This window comes from Leptodactylus fuscus, chromosome 3, assembly GCF_031893055.1.
Source record: "Leptodactylus fuscus isolate aLepFus1 chromosome 3, aLepFus1.hap2, whole genome shotgun sequence".
In the NCBI taxonomy this organism is placed as follows: domain Eukaryota; kingdom Metazoa; phylum Chordata; class Amphibia; order Anura; family Leptodactylidae; genus Leptodactylus; species Leptodactylus fuscus.
This window is the reverse complement of record NC_134267.1, coordinates 165,659,666-165,680,452: the sequence shown is the minus strand read 5'-3', so window position 1 is coordinate 165,680,452 and position 20,787 is coordinate 165,659,666.

Sequence of the window (20,787 nt, the reverse complement as noted above, 5' to 3'; positions counted from 1 at the left end):
GTCACAAATAAATGACAATGTTATAAAGCCCCAGTAGATTTCTTACACTAAGCTGTGCTATGGCTTGGCAATGCATTTTCATACTATTATAATTATGTAGATGGTACAGCTAATATTCATGAATTATCACACACTGTAAAGGAACTGCATAGACACAGTTGAAAATCCTCAGAGTTATATTAAATGTTGGGGATGCCTTAAAAGATGTCCTAGTGTGACATAAGTAGCAGCACATGTCACCTATTCAGAGTCTGTCTTCAGTAGATAAAGTTGAGTATCTCAAGTGTAGCTCCTGTTTTGTCTCCCGTTGACTTATAATAGGTTCTTCTGTTTTCTATCAGTAATATTTTTGCTGGATAATACACCACAGCATGGTATGTTATTCAAAAGCATTGGAAATTTGACAGTTCAAAACTAATCCAAGTATGAACAGAGTCTTACAACCAGAAGCCTGGAGTGAGTCCTGTTGAAACACTAATATCAGATTGATACAATGAGAGAGTTCTGCAGCTTCTGCTGATGGATGGAGTTCATTCATTCAGACTGGATGAAATTGCACCCATAAGACTCATTACTATATGTAAAAGTTTGGGATTAGGTTTCTATGGCTAAGATATTGCTCACATACCCTAACCTTGTGGTGCCATGGTCAATTCCCACACTCAGTGCCCAGAGACACATGCATCCCTTGTGTCTGGGATTAGAAGTAAACATATACTTTTCCATAAGGATAGCCAGCCCCAGTTAACTTCACTGGGAACAGATTCCAAGCTCAGACATATGAATTGTAAGGAGGTGCAGTTCATGGCTGGTAGTGGTTTACCACATATACAGTACTCTCTTAGGGGGGGTTCACATCTGCGCCCGGTCTTCGGTTTAGCCAATCTGTCCAGCTTCTGTATTCTGCCCCGCAAAACTGGACAGGAGACGGAAACCTGACGGTCAGCTTTCAAACCCATTTACTTGAATGGGTTTGCAGAGGTGACGCCCGTGTGTGTCTTCTGCCTGTCCATGGTGAAACCATTTTTTGTAGCCAGACACAAAGTCGGACATGCAGGACTTTGTGTCTGGTTAAAAAAAAAAAGGTTTCCCCACTGACAGGCAGAAGATGCACACGGGCGGTCACCTCTGGAAACCCATTCAAGTGAATGGGTTTGAAAGCTGACCGCCTGGTTTCCGTCTCCTGTTAAGTTTGGCAGGGCAGAATACGCACGTAATACATTGAAAGCAATTGGGAAAAAAGCCTCCAATTGATTTCAATGGGGAGCGCACGTATGCCAGCTCCCATTCAAGTCAATGGGAGCTGCTTTTTACATGCTCATTCTGAACGTGTTTTTACATTCAGAATGAGCACAGCGTAACTCCGTGTGAAGTCTCCCTAACGTTGCGGAGCAGATTTTTCTGCTGTTCTTTGAACCAAAGAAAGAAGTGAATTGATCGAAAAGTAGAAGTGTAAGAGCTTCCTATATACTCCCCATTCCTTTTGTAGCCATTCTTGGCTTCGGTTCAAAAAACTACAGCAAAATCTGCAACAAAAAAGCTGCGTTTCCTCAACATGGGGCCTTAGCCTAAAACCAAATAGGTATGAACAGCTTAAGGGGTACTTGTCAGGTGTTTGTCCCCATTCTGAGCAAAAATTAAGTAGTTAACTTTCCACCGGTGCCCTTTGTAATCTATCTCCTGTAATAAAGTGAAGTTATAAGTGTTAGTCAATGGGGAGGAGCAATTAGCAAGTGCACAGCATGGCTAGGCTGAGGCTGCTCCCTGCACAATGAAAGTTCTTCATTCTGCTCATGATGAATACAGTACAGCAGCAACGTATGTAAAGTATTGTAGAAATCCAGGAAAATAATATTTCTAGTAAATACATGAAATTAACATGTACTGTACTTAGAACCCATTGGTTACAGATCCCAGACTCTACAGGATAATACAGCCTCACCTCTCACACATACCATAGGATATGTAATACTAACGTCATGGATCCTTCCCCTTCCTCACGTTTCTCACCCATTCGGAGCAGATAATTAAGGTGCTCTACATCACTATAATGAATTTCCAGCATCTGCTGATGGTTTGCTTTAAAACAATAGAAAAACTTTAATTATAGTGGATTATGAGATGAAGTTTTCAGACAGAAAGGCTTGCATAGAACAAGCAGCATAAGGCATAATTAGAGCACTATGGTCATATAAACAATGGAAACTGGCTCAACAAAACAGCTATTAAATTTTTCAGCATACAGTTTATTAATGAGCCGCATGTTCACAAGGTTAGTGAAATATACAAGGCATTGTGCGTTAGCCAGCTGTATTTATACCAAGCAATAGAGCCAGCCATTATTGTTAGCTGATGCAGTATTTTACTGAGCAGAACTGAAACCTCAACATTAATACGCAGGTTAAATGAAAAACAGGGTTTTGATTGCATTACATCACCTGATGATCAATGATGTTTTCGTTTGCATGATTCTCATTAAAGGGCAAACCTGGGATACCGTCCAAATTCACAGTCTCCATCCGCAAGAGCTCTAATTTAACTTGAGAGTTAGCAGCTTTTTATTCAATTGGCCACTCCATGCTGAAGAGGTGAGAATCAGTCCCATTCCAATCTATCAGACAAACTGGCGGATCAGCCATGTAATTAGAATTTGCTTCTTTTTCCCCTTGTATGGCGGCTTTATATTTTACAATACATAAATATAATGATTATTTGTCTTTTGCTCATATTGAATAGACTCAAACTCCTGACATTGTAGCCTTCTCCAAGACCGTATTTATTCATGCCAGTGTATATTTCTGTTTATGTGACTGTTTTGTCCCCACTCTCTCTGAATTTTGCATTGGTCCACTTATTCAACTTGCCCTATTTTTTCCTTTTACCGATTTATGTTCTTTTCTTTCTGATATTTATGTTATATGTATAATGAAAAAAATAAATAAATAATCCCATAATGCCCTTCCACAATGCACTTGGTTTAAAGCCATTAGCACATCATGGGAAATTGTGTTGGCTATTACACATGGTCATGTTCTAGTTTATAGAAGAAAGACCAATACTAGATGTTATGGGGTGACAAACTGGGAAATTGTTTGGGACCCCCCATTTCCTAGGGGGCACTACTTTTTATTGCAGTAGTTAGACAGAGCACTGACAGTGAACACTGGCCAAAATTGAGGGAAAAACTACACGTGATTTTCTTATAATGGGTCCTTCTGGTTTACATTGGGTAACTTTTTAATGCATACAATATCCAAACATGCTATGCTATTCTCATCTTAACATAACATAATTACATGTGATTTAGGCTGGGATCACACTAGCGTCGCTGTCCAACAGCTAGTGTCCGATGCTAATGTCCGCAGAAAATTTTAGCATCGGTCACAAGCTGTGTCCATTTGCAATTTGCATGATTTTAAATGGAACATCATGTAGTGTCCTTTAGTGTCCGTGGGTGTCCTTAAGTGTCCACTTACAAAGGTGTCCGACTTTTCAAGCGGACAGCAAAATCCTACATGTAGCAGTAAACACTAGCAGTAAAATGAAGAAGACTAGAGATGAGCGAGTAGTATTCGATCGAGTAGGTATTTGATCGAATACTACGGTATTCGAAATACTCGTACTCGTACTTACGTTTACCACATGGTATTCGTCCGAGTATGAGTATTTCGAATACCGTAGTATTTGATCGAACACCCACTCGATCAAATACTACTCGCTCATCTCTAAAGAAGACTAAAGAACATTGTGATTTTAAGTCTGACACCTATATCAAATCTTAGATATTCAACCAGTCATTTTCTCAAAGCTTTGCTTTCTACAGCAGACCACTATGACCACCACTATGACCAAAAGGATCCTACAAGTGCTGTTATTGAGAACTGGACATGTCTAGAAGCAATGGTTAAAGGAGTTGGCCACTTTCAGACCATTATTGAGAAACAAATGTTATTGTTTGTATAATAAAAAGATATACAATTTTCCAATATACTTTCTGTATCTATTCCTCACAGTTTTCTAGATTTCAGCTTGCTGTCATTCATTCTGTTACTTCTAGAGGATAAAACTCTGACCATGGTCATGTGATTTACAGTACATGGTCATGTGATTTACAGTCCATGGTCATGTGATGACACACAGGTGCCGCTCGTTATAGTCACAGCACAGTAATCAGACATCTGCCTGGTAATCAGCTGTGCACCTGTGTGCTCATCACATGACCATGGACTGTACATCACATGACCATGGTCAGACTTTTATCCACTAGAAGTAACAGAATGAATGACAGCAAGCGGAGATCTAGAAAACCATGAGGAATTGATACAGACAGTATATTGGAAAATTGTATATCTTTTTATTGTACAAACAATAACATGTGTTTCTCAATATTGGTCTGAAAGTGGTCAACCCCTTTAAGTCGCAGAAAGGTAGAAAGTCAGAAAACAATCTCTGGCATATGAAAATCTTCTGTCCGCAGTTGCCAAACTCAGTTTATAGTAGTTAAGGATTTGTGATTGTCAACAGCTACTGTAAATACATTTTCCATGCCAGTCCCTTCCAGATACAGATACCCCCCATATAAAGTACTTACATTTTTCTATGTAGGTTCGACGTAAGGTAATTTGTTACCTCTCCTTGTCCCAATACTGACTGATTGATATTCTGTTTATTAGGGATGAACGATGCTAGATCTGCTGTACCAATAAGCAGGCTGGCAGGAATATAGAATATGTACATAAATAGTGTTTTATTTCAGATACATGCATTGTGATCATTAGCAAAGGACTTTACATACACTCTATTGAATTACAACTACGGAGCCCTGTCACAATCTCTTTCACAATTGCTGATCCCAGGTACAGTTGAATATATTTTAGAAAGTTTCAAGAGAGAGACAGAGAGCGCTGTCAGCCATCTCAGACAACCAGAGACCCGCTTTCATTTGACATTATATACCAGACAAATGACATCTGGAATGGTCTCAGTTGTTATCTAGAATAATGTTTTTTACGTACTGTACCGGTTGTCATAAAACCTACATTTTGTTTTTCCGTAACCTATGGATTTAGCTTCTGCAATAAAATGAATTTCCAACGGTTTGTAAGACCGGACACGAATTAAGGCTACGGAAAAGACAAGCAATGAAGTTTAATTCACACAGTAGACAGGTAACTGCAGTCTCAACAGTGATATTCCCTCTATGACAATCTCACGCTTTGTCATCTTCTTGACAGCTTCCATTAATGATGTTTTCCTAAAAGCAAGAAAGAAAAGTATAAAAAATACCAGAAATGCATTAGTTTATATAAGCCCTTCGTTGTACAGACATAAAATCAAGGAAGATGGACGGTTTAAAGCCAAACCCCTTAGGCCACATACACACAGATGTGTGCAACTACAGGTCAGTATATTATCTATACTCACCTAAAGAATGATGACTTCATGTGCAATAGAAATCTTATTTCTCATCACCCCTTCCCCGTTTGGATGCCCATATTGTAGAGTGTGGTTGTTGGTGATGAAACATTTTTCTTTCCATTTTCTCTATATTTTATGGAGACGTCTTCAGAACCTACATCACTTAATTTAAACAGGGACACAAAGTTCTTTTCTCTAAATTATTGTTATTGGAGTATTTCACTGGATGGAGCAGTTCATGTCTTAAAGATATTTCCCCCCATAAGATGTGTCATCAATGTCTGTTTGGTAGGGATTTGAGCAGTGGCGTAACTACCGCCATAGCAGCGGAGGCAGCTGCCACAGGGCCTGGAACATTAGGGGCCCGGTGACAGCCGCTACCGTTGCTATCATTATACTCGGGGGTCTTTTCGGATCTTTTCGGATGATTGGCGGACCAGGAGAGGTAAGAAACATAAAAAACATGTTACTTACCTCTCCACGATCCTGCCAGGCCTCCTTCCTGACGTCTCTGACGTCACATGAGCCCGGCCTGCGTCCCGGGTCATGTGACGTCCGACGTCATTGAACAAGGACAGAAGCACTGAAGGCAGCAGAGAAGACCGCGTAGGAGCCGGGGGACAGGTAAGTAACAGAGTTTTTTTATGTTTTTATTCCCCCGGGTCTCCAATTATTATATTCTGGGGTCTGAAAAGACTCCAGAGTATAATAATTATTTATGGGTGTCCACAGTGGGACATAATACTGTGTGCAGGGGCCACTATGGGGATAATACTGTGTGCAGGGGCCACTATGGGGGATAATACTGTGTGCAGGGGCCACTATTGGGGATAATACTGTGTGCAGGGGCCACTATGGGGGATAAACTGTGTGCAGGGGCCACTAAGGGACATAATACTGTATGGAGGGGCCACTATTGGGGATAATACTGTGTGCAGGGGCCACTAAGGGATATAATACTGTGTGCAGGGGCCACTATGGGGGATAATACTGTGTGCAGGGGCCACTATGGGGCATAATAGAACGCGCAGAAATGCGTAGGAGGGGGACGGTCGAGGTCTTCGGCGTCGGTCGGGGGGGGGGGGGCGTGTCAAAAGTTCGCCATGGGGGCCCGCCATTCCTAGTTACGCCACTGGATTTGAGGGCTGAGACCCCTACAGATATTGAGGTATGTGGTGCACAGATTTGTATAGTGCTGAATATGGCATCAATAATTCTGATGTTAATTCATTAACCCCTTAGTGTTCCCTTTATAATCCACCATTATTGGGTTCACATATACTGTACCTTTTTCTTAGCAAGTTTTTCAATACTTGACTTGGACACAATAGATGTCATATTTGTACACTTTTTCCATAGCCTATAATAGATGAACAGAAAAACACGTCATGCAGTGTTTACTATTCGTCATAGGGAAACATTCAGGATCAGAGCTAATGCAGCTGATGATTCTATAGGAAGGCATGAGATTAGTTCTGGCATCAGTTTCCTTTTGCTTTTCAGTGCATGCTGAAGGGAAATTGCAAGGCCCATATATTTGGCAGCCATCTGATTTACTTGAATTCACACCAGAAAAATTAGACAAGCTTTACCATAAAACCTTTTTGGAGCATGGGATATCCCAAGATGCACCCGAGTTATTAAGCCTCTTAATAATTCTGATGCCTCTGCTGCAAGTGCACAGAATATTATATATGAACCGCATACGATGTGCCACTTGTAATAAATTTACCCCACTATGTGCACTAAAGGAACGCATAGTGGTCAGTGCTTTGGTGTGGAAAATGTGTATAAAGCTAGGATCACATGGGGAAATTTGCAGAGGAATTAAGTTGGTCTTCTGATGCATATTCCTCTCCAAATCCCAGATGTGGATCCTGTGTCATTGAGAGCAATGGGGTCAGATATTGGCCAGAATTTGGCATTCATTTAAGGCAGAATCAGTAAGTTATTTAGTATTATTAGAATACACACACATTCATTTTCAATGGGGGCAAAACATTTTGAATGGAGTGCTTCTTTAAGGAACTGAACTAAAATCTAATATAAAGCTGCTAAATGTCTCTGTGTCCTATAAATAATACACTAGATAACTTGTTGTTTGTGGAGATTTAATTCTTCCTTTCAGTTTATTTACTCATTGTATATTTGGCAGTTCCGCTGTCATGTTGCTTTCCTTTCCGTGTCTTGTCACCTAGTGATACCTGTCATTCACAGCTGATTTATTTTTGGCCAGAACAGTCAGTAAAACAGATATTTGTTAAACAAGCAGTGTTTTGAAGTAGCATTGGATAGTTGACTGTCAGACTACAAGCACAGCTGAGTGATTTACTGCAAATATGTATCTGTTCAAATGGAAAGGTAGAAATATGTGACGGTGCGACGCCATGCTGAATGATTAGACAATATTCACGTTGCATCATGATTTGTTCTTTTTCATCATCCATTCTTCTAAGTGCAGAAAATATGGCTCCGTCATACGATATTTGTCCACTGGCAAAATGCTGGCAAAGTAATTTTTTTCAGGAATTGCTCATCTCTACTTTCCATAAATTTTAAGAAGCGTGTTGGCAATTGCCTTTCCTTTGCCCTCATATCTGTCACCTAAAAGCAATAAAGGTAGTCTGTCCATTAAGGTGACAGCTCTGCCTTTAAGATTGATCAATAGCAAGAGACACAAATGTCATTACAGACAAAATGCAGCAAGGTAAACGGTTCATCTTGCCCAAGAAATGAAGATTTTATTAACAAAATTGCAATTTTCATAGTATGGTTATTTACTGACGGTGCACTAACAGGATTCCGATGGGAATAACATGTCTTAGATACATTACACTTTCGTTAAATTACCAACCTGCTTATTATTGTGAACTATAGCTTGTAAATAAGAACAGCCCCAGAGCTGCTCCAAGCGTAGCAATAGATGGAATAATACACAGGATGATGATTTGGAATATACAAACACATAATGATCAGATCTTGTAGTTTGTATTAGAACATTTACATGATGACTTGTTTATTGAAGTAGAAAATGTGATTATCTCAGCATATTCTTCACATAGCTGGGAAAGATTCTCATTCGGTACAGTACTAATTGTTGGGCTTGAGAGATTCTGTTTATCTTCAATGGTTAGAAATTAAAAAACAACAGAGCCTATACCTGTATCCGGAGTAAACAAATGAAGTGGAGCAGTTTTCTGCTGATTTTAGTTTTTCTTAACTTTCTTATACACTCTAGTAATTAAAGGGGAAAATTGTTTTTAGCAACCCACATTATACATCTCAGAACTTGATCCACAAGAGTAGATCTCAAGGACAATGGTATGGAGATGGCAGTGTTTGTTCCTATAGACTCACAGATGCAAATTGATAAACCAGAAAATCCAGGAATACTGTTAAATAGATTGAACTAATATTCCCTAAAAGCTATGGTCAACTTTGGTACTAAAAACATATGTTACGGTTTAAAAATGCGCACAGTCCAAGGCAGCAACCTCCATTGTACAGTGCTGCGGAATATGTTGGCGCTATATAAATAAAATTTATTATTATTATTATACTTATACTGATTTCCAATGAGGGATGATAATCCCTCTTGCCGAGATTTGCTGATACTGAAGAGTGTGTGAAATCCTCTTTTCCCTCAGAACCCAGTTGTTTTCCTCCTGGTCTACATTTTGATACTGTGCATCCTGAAGACTTTGGTGTTTTATCCTTTTGGCACACTGAGTTGTATACATCTTCTTCCCACTTCCTACTACAATCCTTAACACTAGGAGAACACAAAGGAGAGCAGATAGAGCAACACAACCAGGAACAATATACTGTTTTATCTATGCTAGAAGCAGGATAGCCGCTATGTGAAGGAGTTTTTTAAGTGATATACAACAGATTTTATCAGCCATAGTAATACTTAGCTCATATACTTAAATAAGTGGTTACAGTACAGTACATTATTGCGTGAAGGGGTGTTATCGGAGGTCCTTCCTTCCAACCACGGTCAGGCTGTATAATCAACATCAGACTGCGCCTGGTCTCCGCTTTAGCCATTCCGGAGAAACTGGACAGGAGACAGAAACCTGGCAGTAAGTTTAAAACCTATTCACTTGAAGGGGCTTGCAAAGTGACTGCCCATGTGCGTCTTCTGCCTCTCCAGGGCAAAACTGTTTTTTTAACCGGACACAAAGTCCTGCAAGTCCAACTTGGTGTCCAGTTAAAAAACTGGTTTCACCAAGGAGAGGCAGAAGACGCACACGGGCAGTCACTTTGCAAACCCATTCACGTGAAAGGGTTTGGAAACTGACTGCTGGGTTTCCATCTCCTGTCCAGTTTCTCAGGGCAGAAGACGGAACTCCACCATAATGGCTAAAGTGGAGAACAGGGGCAGGTGTGAACCCGCCTTAAGCAAAGAGCTCTCCGCACAGAGAACTAAATGATCCTGAGTCCTTCTTTTTCTTCTTAGTTGCTATGACTCCTAGCTTGTATGTGTTCTTTTTTGTAATATACTACTGTATTTTCCATGCTGCTGTAACACACTGTATTTCCCTATGGTGGGATTCTTAAAGGATTATCCTATCTTATTTTCACAACCTACAGTACACAACTTGTGGCCAGAATCATTTTAGTGTTACATTTTCAGTGAGAGGCTTTAAACTAATGCTATATAAAACTAAGTAGAAGCAAGGTTTTTTGTAGGTCAGGGGTGTTTTAGGTCCAAACTGCTATTGGAACAAAGATGGTCGATACTGGTTCAGTTTGCGCAAATACATTGACTAAATGATGTCAGTAGCATTGATAGCCGTTGTTTTCCTGTGATCATCAAACACTGACAAATCCATATACTGTACCTCAATGGAATGGATGCATTATATAACTATGTAATACGTATTGGGAAAGCGGCATTCTCTCATGGACAATATCATTGTGCTAAATTGATGTAAATTCAATAAATTAGTTTAATGCAGCACAAAGTAGGTGTTGTGTTTGCTGTAATGTTGATTATGTGTGAAAATGTGTGGCGGGTTTTCTCTTGCTATAGATGGGAAATTTTAAGAATCTACAAGGTTTGTATTTATTGCAGGAATTAAGCTGATGTGACTGACCATTAATGGGAAACCCAAAATGCATTATTCCTCTATTGATTTGTTAGTTTGTCCTGTCTCTCTTGTATTTGTGATAAAAATACTGAATTGTCACAGCCTCACTCTCCCATTAGTATCACTGGGTGGCAAAGTCATAATGCTTACATAAAAACAGATGCTGTTTATTTGTTGATATATGTATGGCTATAATCTACATACATAAAAATAATGAATCTAAACTTATATCATATACTAGCCATCAGTTATTGCCTGAATTACTGAATTTCAATCTAATTAGAGATGAGTGAACAGTAAAATGTTCGAGATTCGATATTCGTTTCGAGCAGCCCCTCAATATTCGACTACACGAAACGAACATCAAATCCTATTATAGTCTATGGGGAAAATGCTCGTTTCAGGGGTAGGCAACGTTCGATCAAATTATACTTACCAAGTCCACAAGTGAGAGTCAGGCTGGATCCTCCGAGAAGTCTTCACCGTGCAGCGGCCCCGCGGCATCTTCCGGCTCTGAATTCACTCTGCCAGGCATCGGGCCTGGGCAGAGCCGACTGCGCATGCCCGCACTACATGTGCAGTCGGCTCTGCCCAGGCCCGATGCCTGACAGAGTGAATTCAGAGTCGGAAGACGCCGCGGAGAAGCTGCACTGAGAAGACTTCTAAAGGTAGGAGAAGAACCAGCGTTGATTGGCCGACTGTATAGCATTCGGCCAATCAATGCTGGTTCTGCATCAAACTTTTCCATTTGAATAGCGAGTGGTACTCGATCGAGTACGAGTATTTCGAATACCGTAATACTGTAGTATTCGATCGAATACCTACTCGATCGAATACTACTCGCTCATCTCTAAATCTAATAATGCAATTAAGAGTTATTCAACTCCATATTTGTAAACATTCTATATATAAACTGTAAAATGAAAAGAATTTACACATTTGTAGGTATATCTCATGAGGAGGGAATATATTTCTATTTTCTACATGAGATGTTAAGTTGTTCTAATGAATAGTTGCAGTATATGTAAAATTCATACGATAGAAAATTTGTGTCCAGTATTCCTTCTGCACAGTACTCACTTTGTAACACTGACAATAATAGAGAATATTAGCTCCTTCCACTCTCTTTAAACGGCGGCAGCTCAAACCTCTACTAGAGACACTTAGAGAACTAAATGTGGCCTACTCCTGGTTGTACCCATTTGGCCTCTCTATACAGCATAAAGGTAAACGCATTATTGTTCAGACCCCTGCTGACTTGCCTAACGTCTGGAACCAACTTAACATCACTCCTCTGGACATACCTTCATGGCTCCCTACGCCGGACTTGGCATCCTTACCTGATTTATCCTCCTACCCGGCAGGGTCCAGAATACACCGTGCTAAGTCTCCTAAAGCTCGGCGCTCACTCCAACAATCTCGTCTGCTAACACCATGATTTTTGTATCCCTAATGGCTGTATTGGGACTGTCTAGACCCCCCATCCATGGGTCTCTCTCTGTGCTTACACCCGCCAGTTACTGGTTCCTGTGATTTTACCCTTTCAGGACTTAATTGTTTTCTCTTTACTGCAGACACCTGCTATCGCAAAGTAGCGGACATTTCTATTTGCAGAACATTTTTTTTTTTTCATGTTTTCCATCTAGGCTTATAGTTGCTGGAGGGTTATTGTCCCATGGGGGATTATGTTATGATATGTTGATTTCCTGTATCTAGCTTGTGATATCTTTACTCGTTTTATGCTCTCATACTGGAGATCTTTAGCTTTCCCCCTTCCCCCCCCCCCCCATTCCTGATGCATATGTATCAATGATTGATTTTGACCGCTGGCACTTGGTTCTTTACTGCTGTTCATACTTATTCTACTGTGGGCCGGCATGGTACCGGTTGCACCAAGCTCTATATACTCCCTATACAGACTTTCCCAGAAGTCAGTGACCTCCCAGAACGTCTGCACCTCCATAGAGTTGGGGGTAATTTCCTCATAGCTGTGCTCATCAGGCTAGAGCACCTTTAGCGATTAATTACTCTTCCCAAGAAAGTTTTGCAGCTCACTCTTATAGTTCCCTTGTCTTATTGTTTGTGTTTGTCCTCTGTCTGCCTCTCTTCCTTTCATCTTCCTCTCTCTTTTTGACTTTTCCTTTTGTTTCTCTCCCCAACCCATCCTTTCCTCCTCTCCCTTCCCTTAGTAGTGGTATTACGGAGTTTCTTTTGATTGTTCTCCTATCAGGTCATGGCTCAGGTGACAGTTACGTCACTTAACGCGCATGGGTTGAATTCTCCGGCTAAAAGGCACGGGGTCTTGCTCCTTCTGCGAAAGCTGCAGACTAAGATCCTTTTCCTGCAGGAAACTCACTTCAAGAGGGGTAAGATACCGAAGCTCCCGACTAATTATTTTTCCCAATGGTTTCATAATGGTAGTGACTCCAGGGCATCGAGAGGGGTGTCTATAGCCGTGCATCACTCTGTTCCCTTCACGTGCCTTAAGCAATATACTGACCTAGACGGTAGAGCCCTTTTTGTGAAAGGGAAAATCGCTTCAGACATCTACACACTGGTGAACTTATACGTTCCGACCTCGGGACAGGTAGACTGGCTAGTCAAAACGTTTGAAACACGTCGCCTGTTTGCTGAGGGCGAGATTGTCTTGGGGTCTGACCTTAACTTGACACTAAATCCCTTGTTGGATTCGTCCTCTGGTAGACCTCAGCTGTCGCAGTGGGCCTTGAGCAGAGTCTATAAACTTTTCCAGGATTTGTCTTTAGTAGATGTCTGGCGGACTCATCATCCCACCACCAAAGACTTCACCTTTTACTCAAATCCCCGCTCCTCCTATCAAAGGTTAGACTACCTATTACTTTCTAAGAATCTCTTGTATTGCTCCAGAAAGTCACGTATTGGCCAGATCTCAATCTCAGATCACGCTCCGATCACTTGTGACATTAAACTAGTTCCTATCCCTAAACCAGAGCTCACGTGGAAACTTAATGAGAGCCTACTTGACTCCCCAGATGCAGTGGAGTACGTCTCCAAACACATTAAAGAGTTTTTTTAAATTAATTCTACTCCTGACACCAGCCCCACTATAGTTTGGGAAACTCATAAGCATTATGTTCGCGGGATATTGATCTCCCAGGGCGCTAGGTGGAAGAAGTTGCAACAGCAGCAGTTAGACTCCCTTCTCACCCGTATTTCCGCCCTGGAAAGAGCACATAAACTCTCACAATCTATTTTAGACCTGGACAAGCTAAGTGCGCTCAGAACTGAGCTTAGAGATCTTCTCTCTGCTAAAGCTACTAAACATTTTCTCAATTACAAACAAAATTTGTATGCTCACTGAAACAAAGGTGGTCGGATGATGAGTTCGTTGATTAAGAAGGCTCAGGCTAGGACCTTCATCACCTCTATCAAACCAGACTTAGGCCCACTCCTTACGTCCAATCCTGATATAGCGGAAGCTTTTAGCCGCTATTATTTAGATCTGTACAATTTGGAGACCCCTGACTCGCCCCCAGAGACTGATAGGACAGATGCGATCTCTGCCTTCCTCGCACCCCTTAACCTCCCTAGGCTAAGTGAAGAACAGGCAGAGACATTGCTAGATCCTATTTCTGAAGATGAAGTCCGTACAGTAGTAAATTCCTTCCCTGCCCATAAGAGTCCGGGCCCAGATGGATATTTCTTAATTTACTATAAAACTTTCCTGAATTTGCTGTTATCTCCTCTCACCAAGTCTCTAAATGCAGCTTTGTCCGGAACACGATTACCAAACCAGGCATTGGAGGCACATATTACACTAATTGCAAAGGAAGGCAGAGATCCGCAGTTGTGTTCTAATTATCGCCCCATATCTCTGCTAAATTTAGATCTCAAATTCTGGGCGAAACTGTTGGCCTTGCGGCTTCGGCCACTCCTCCCACACTTACTTAGTGATGAACAGGTTGGCTTCATTAAGGGCCGTGAAGGGAGACTAAACACTCTCCGCCTTCTCCATGTCCTGAGCCTATCTAAATCTTATCCAGATCCCCTTGTCCTTCTCGGTCTAGATGCCGAGAAGGCTTTCGATAGGGTCAGTTGGCTATTTATGCGTCTCTCCCTGGAGAAGTTTGGCATTCCCCTACCCTTCATTACAGAAGTTATGTCTCTGTACAATGGTCCATCAGCTAGACTAAAGGTGAATAGCACTGTTAGGGAATAGCCAGATGATAATTCCCCAGAAGCTGCTGGTGAACCCTGGAGGGAGGGGCACAAGGGACAGTGAGCCCTAAACTGAAGCCCCCCGCTTGCCCTTCCTATTGCCAGACCCTATCCTAGGTAATAGGCGACAACCACGAAGACAATCCCTCCCTGAATACGTGAAACACAAAACGCAGACAAGACATACAACAACAAAGGGAGGTCAGGTAGCCAGGGTTCGGTAACAAGAGAGCGATGCAGTGCCAAATCGGAGTCAAGAGAATAGTCAGTAGGAAAGCCAGAGGTCAAGGATTAGCATACAAGTAAATAACAGCAAGAGATACCAGAAAGCTAGAGGCAATAACCGACACCAGTGTGACTGTGATCCAAGACTAAATAGGGAAGGAAGAACCCGCCCAGAACCTCACAGGAAGAAAAGCTGTCAATCACAGGCAAGACAGATTAACCACTTAATGAACAGAGGCAACCTTGGCAGAAGACGGGTGTGGTGCAAATCCAATTAAGGACTAGAGCCGTGTTCACACAGTGCAACTAAAAACCTTAAGCAGATTGTCAAACTGCACACTCTTCCGGCGCCGCAGCATGCGAGCAGAGGGTGGCGCAGAGGCCCGAACAGGCAGAGATGTTACAAGCACATTGTCCAAGTCTTTTCCTATAAGCAATGGGACGAGACAGGGGTGCCCTTTATCCCCCTCCCTGTTTATTTTATCCTTAGAACCTTTTTTGCAGAAGGTTAGGGAACACCCGGGTATTGGAGGAGTGAACTTTAACGGTGGCTCTCTCCAATCCTTGGCCTTTGCAGACGACGTCCTCTTTTTGGTATCGAACCCCGACACTGGCTTGCAGACGCTTCTAGACACCATTGAGGAGTTTGGCAGGTTTTCAAACTAAACTTAGATAAATGTGACGTCTTGAATATATCACTACCCTCTTCTAGACAGACGCTTTTGGCAAATTCTCTCCCTCTTAGGTGGGCAGGCTCCTCGATTAAGTATTTGGGAGTGAGGATCCCCCGCTCTGTATCTGAGTTGTACGGCCTAAATTTTGTCACACTGTTGCAGGATATCCAGTCCCTACTGAAGTCTTATGATATTCCTCTCATTTCCTGGCTAGGCAGGCGTAACCTGTTGCAAACATATATTGCCCCCAAAATCTCATATGTTCTCAGAATGTTACCTATTTTGCTGCCCTCGTCCTTTTTTGCTACTTTACGCTCTCTATTTACGAAATTCCTGTGGAAAGGTAAAAGACCCCGGTTGTCCTATTCTGCTCTGTGTAGGCGCAAACAGGAAGGCGGATTAAATGTCCCAGATTTACAGCACACCTACGAAGCCATCCAATTGCTCTTATGGACTGAACTTGCTACAACCCCGCCTGAGTCCTCTCTTGGTAGACTTTTAATGACTACGTATGGTCCCTATTTCCTTGCAGACTTGTGGTCTTCGACTTCTTCTAAGCGGAAACGTAGAAATATCTCTGTGCGTGATGTTGTTCTGGGAGGTGCCCTACAGACATGGGAAAAGTTTAAACACAGGATTGCTCCAGCTCCTTCCCTTTGTCTTCCGGCAGCACTGATACCTGAATGCCTTCCGGAGATTGCCCGACCCTTGGAGGATTTTTGGATGCAGCTCCTTAAGGTTCCTCTGGCGACCTTCTGCGAGCAGGGAGGCATGCCTTCTCCAGAAGAACTCTCACAAACGCCTGCTTTTGCTGACAGACAGAAAGTCCTCACCTTTCTTCATGTCTCCCATTATGCCACCTGTAAACGTCTCTTTGATTTAATTCCAGACTGGAAGAGAGGCCCTACACTCTACGAGCAAATGTACTTCTTAGCGAGCTCTAAGAAGTTTAAAGTCGCTACCTTTTTCCACAAAATAATTAGACCTCCAACTACTACCAAACCCTTCTTTATCAACAGCTGGGAATTGGACTTGGGTGTTACACTTACGGATGATATGGTGAAATTGGTTCTTGCCAGATCTCATGGGATTTCCACGTGTGTCAGGCTCCAAGAAAACCACTATAAGCTGTTATCACGGTGGTATCGCTCTCCCTCCTGGTTACATTCCCATGGCCTCTTAGAATCAGATCTCTGCTGGCGGTGCAGCGGGGCTAGTGGAACTCTGTTGCATATCTGGTGGACTTGCCCATCCATCCGACAGTATTGGTCTGCTGTGGAATCGAAGATCAAATCACTTGGATTCAATACTTTCAAACTCACACCTTCTATGCTGATATTGTTTACGCCAGTGCCACGACTACAACCTCATGCACAGATTCTGATTTATCACCTACTTTCAGCTGCAAAGTTACAAATTCCCTTACTATGGAAATCTTCACAAGTGCCCGTTTTTGCTCACTGGCTTGCAAAAGCAAATCAAATTGCAAGATTTGAGGAGATGCTGAGTAGAACTAAGAGAAATCATAAGTAGAGATGAGCGAACAGTGTTCTATCGAACACATGTTCGATCGGATATCAGGGTGTTCGCCATGTTCAAATCGAATCGAACACCGCGTGGTAAAGTGCGCCAAAATTCGATTCCCCTCCCACCTTCCCTGGCGCCTTTTTTGCACCAATAACACCGGTGGAGTAGTTGAGCTAAGCACACAGATTCATCTCTGCTTCAATCAGCGCTGGCCAATGCATTCTATTAGCTTGATGAAGCAGAGTGTGCACAAGGGTTCAAGCGCACCCTCGGCTCTGATGTGGCAGAGCCGAGGCTGCACCAGGGTTCAAGCGCACCCTCGGCTCTGATGTAGCAGAGCCGAGGGTGCACAAGGGTTCAAGTGCACCCTCGGCTCTGCTACTTGGTGGTGGAATTTCATAATGTATGAAGGTTCATTAGACTGTAAGCCCAAATAGGTGCAGTCAATTGTTTTTCCTGAATAGTTGAGGTTGCTGCATTTATTTTGTATCCACGTCTTACCATCCAGTTTTCTATACACATACATGTCACTTTCACTTTGGCATAAATTTTACTGTGTTTGCCTTAGAGAGCTAGAAATAAGGTTTGGTTCACATTAGCACTTGTATTCTGTCCGCAAGAAGTCCGCATGGAGACCCCCCCGAACGGAATACCAACGCTAATGCAAGCGCTGTGCAGTTAAGCACACAGAGCCCATAGATTATAATGGGCTCCATGTGCTTGCCGCGCACTGTCCGCACAATTCATTTGTTCGGGAATTGCGCGGCAAGCACATAGAGCCCATTATAGTCTATAGTCTTGAACCAGTTGACTCCAATCTAAAACAAATCTTGAGAGGTTTGCCAAAATCTAAGCAGGACAAAACCTAAACTGGATGAAGGGGAGGTAGTATTTTGTAGGTAAGATATGTACTATTTCCCCTAAATTAAGAGTTACCATGCTTACAATAAAGAAAGCCCAATCCCAATCCTATATGATATTATAATTTCAAGAAACCATTTCTACACAGATAATGGTCACAGTGCTGCCACGTAGTGTTCATGCAACAATGCTCTTCTGTTCAAAAAATTATAAATTATGGAGAAAGATAATACTATACACCAACATTTGGGAGGTTTGGAATACACTACTAAGGGGGCGTTTACACTACCGTCGGTGTCCGACAGGTAGTGTCCACTCCTAGTGTCCGCTCAAAATCTGGCACGGACATTAGGAGCGGACACTAGCTGTGTCTGTGACACCTGTCATTCATTTAAATGGGCATCGGGTGCGTTCTTTTGCACTCCGTGCCCTTCCTTCCCTGTCTGCAAGTGAAGATGTCCGACTTCTCAAGCGGACAGAAGAACCCTGCATGCAGGGTTTTTCTGTCCGCTTGAGAAGTCGGACATCTTCACTTGCGGACAGGGAAGGATGGGCACGGAGTGCAAAAGAACGCACCCGATGCCCATTGAGATGAATGACAGGTGTCACAGACACAGCTAGTGTCCGCTCCTAATGTTCGTGACAGATTTTGAGCGGACACTAGGAGCGGACACTACATGTCGGACACCGACGGTAGTGTGAATGCCCCCTTACTGAGAGTATTGCTGGTTGGGCTGAGAAGGCTTCTCCAAACATACTGACCTGCACATACAAGAATCTACACATTGTACACAAGCAGGACCTCTCATATGCCCTACTTCACAGCCCCCCCATCTATTCTCTGTCCTGAACTTACCATCAAGTACTACAATGAGTCTCTCAAAACTACCCTGGATAAAGTAGCACCCTTGACCCTCCCAACACAGACACCAACAACCCTGGCACATTTCTCAAACACGTCAGCAGCACACAAAATTGGCTGAATGTCTGTGAGAAAATCAAACACATCTGCAGATTTTCTTCATTTCAAATTTATATTTGTCCACTATGACACCCCAGGAAATGATACCAACACCCTGGAATGACACTGGGACAGCAGGGGAAGCATGTCTGGGGGCATAAAAGTCACTTTATTTCATGGAAATCCCTGTCAGCTTGCGATTTTCGCAAGCTAACTTTTCCCCATAGAAATGCATTGGCCAGCGCTGATTGGCCAGAGTACGGAACTCGATCAATCAGCGCTGGCTCTGCTGGAGGAGGCGGAGTCTAAGATCGCTCCACACCAGTCTCCATTCAGGTCCGACCTTAGACTCCGCCTCCTCCAGCAGAGCCAGCGCTGATTGGCCGAATTCCGTACTCTGGCCAATCAGTGCTGGCCAATGCATTCTGTTGGCGTGATAAAGCAGTGCTGAATGTGTGTGTTTAGCTCAACTACACCGGTGGAGTAGTTGAGCTAAGCACACAGATTCAGCTCTGCTTCAATCAGCGCTGGCCAATGCATTCTATTAGCTTGATGAAGCAGAGTGTGCACAAGGGTTCAAGCGCACCCTCGGCTCTGATGTAGCAGAGCCGAGGCTGCACAAGGGTTCAAGCGCACCCTCGGCTCAGCTCTACTTCATCGGGCTAATAGAATGCATTGGCCAATCAGCGCTGGCCAATGCATTCTATTAGCGTGAACTGAGTTTGCACAGGGGTTCTAGTGCACCCTCGGCTCTGCTACATCAGATTTCTACATCTGATGTAGCAGTGCCGAGTGTGCATCAGATGTGTAGTTGAGCAGAACTGGCTCAGCACTGCTAAGTCTCTGCATTCGCATAGGAATGCATTGGCCAGCCTTCGGCCAATCAGCGCTGGCTCTGCCGGAGGAGGCGGAGTCTAAGGTCGGACCTGAATGGAGACTGGTGTGGAGCGATCTAGACTCCGCCTACTCCAGCAGAGCCAGCGCTGATTGGTCGAGTTCCGTACTCTGGCCAATCAGCACTGGCCAATGCATTTCTATGGGGAAAAGTTAGCTTGCGAAAATCGCAAGCTGACAGGGATTTCCATGAAATAAAGTGACTTTTATGCCCCCATTCACTCAAACACTTTCACCAATGCCAATCGCGAAGGCAGATGGACTTGAGGCCAAAGTTATCACCACTAAGACTGGTATAACAAATAAATGCTCCACAATTTGAAGTCAAACCAGACCTCATGATAAACTTACATGGTAGGCAAAACCAGGAGGAGGATTGAGGAGAGAGAACTTCCAAGCCAATATATCAGTCCAAGTTGATTCCAACATCAGAGCCAAAATCAGGAGACAAATAAATTTCCGGTAACAAGCCAAAGGTCAATATAGAGCAGTTCAGCACAAATGATCAGAATATGGAAGCCAACCAAATACAACAAAATAAAGTAGCTGACATCTGGATCAGCATAAGAGAGACCTGACAAATGCAGAAGCTTCATAAGCTGGCATGGAAACATTAAAACAACAGCAGCTAAACTGAGTTTCCTAACAGTACCTCACCTTTTATGAGATGCCATATGTCCCTTAATTCCCAGACCAAGTTTTGATGGAAGCTTCCTATGGAAACTAGTATATCTGCATGAACAGCACAAAATGGTACCCTAGTATGTTCCTCTGGTCTATACCCCTACCGATGTACTAGGTTTTGGAGTGCACCTATAGCTATACGTGAGTCTATGATTCTATTAACCTCAAATTCTAGGTATCCTTCGACTTGAATGGGGGAGAGGTTTATTGCTGATTCTCTCTGATCACAGAAGCAAGAACAGAAGAAATG